Below are 880 nucleotides of genomic sequence, written 5' to 3' on the forward strand. Positions count from 1 at the left end.
CCGACTTTGGCTCAGGTCATGTTCTCACAGTTCTTGGTTTGAGCCCCGCGTCGGGCTCTGTGCTGACAGCTCAGAGCCTGGAGCCTGTTTCAGATTCTGTGTCTCCCTGTCTCTGGCCCTCCCCCTCTCACGCTCTGTCTCACTCTCTCTCTCTCTCAAGGACAAATAAACATTAAACAAAAAAATTAAAAAAAAATTTTTTTTTAAAAACCTGTTACAAGTGGTTGTATGGGTTGAATGAGAGAACAAATCAAAGTGCCTAGGTGCCAACTGAAGAGAGAGTCAGGAGGAAAGCCTCTGAAACAGGATAGGGTGGACAGAATTATGACACTAGTCCTAAAGTCCCATACCTTTGCTTTTTCTGATGTACTTGGAGCTCTCCTCTCAGGTCCCTGATGTCTGAACCCTCCTTTTTCCTTGCTTCCCCACATCCTTATCCCCCTCCTCTAGTTTTGCTCTTGAGAAAGGAGCCTGCAATTCTGTTTTCTTAGCCTGGTACTCCATCTGGACTGGTTTTCCTGCCCCTCCCAGACAAGCAACTTTATGCTCTGGCTGCAGTCTGATGAGGTGCTGATAAGGAAGAGGGCTTCCAGAACCCCTCTGATTTATTATAGGCTCACTTCTAAGTGCAGAATAAAAAGGCTTCATCCTTGGTTACCAGCTTCAGAATATTAACTGAGCCAGGGGCTCAGGTTGGGGGATAGGATTGCTCACACACACTCCCACCAGTGTTGACCGAACCACCTGCCTTACCATCAAGGTTTTTGAAGCAGCTAAGCTGTAAGTGTTTGATGCCCACCCCTACTCCCATCCACCACTACCAAACTCTGCTGACTTCGGGGCCCTGTGTATCTGTATGCTTGTCAATCAGTTGTTAGAA

Source organism: Herpailurus yagouaroundi, unplaced genomic scaffold (assembly GCF_014898765.1).
Source record: "Herpailurus yagouaroundi ecotype Mexico unplaced genomic scaffold, PumYag 218, whole genome shotgun sequence".
NCBI classification, from domain to species: domain Eukaryota; kingdom Metazoa; phylum Chordata; class Mammalia; order Carnivora; family Felidae; genus Herpailurus; species Herpailurus yagouaroundi.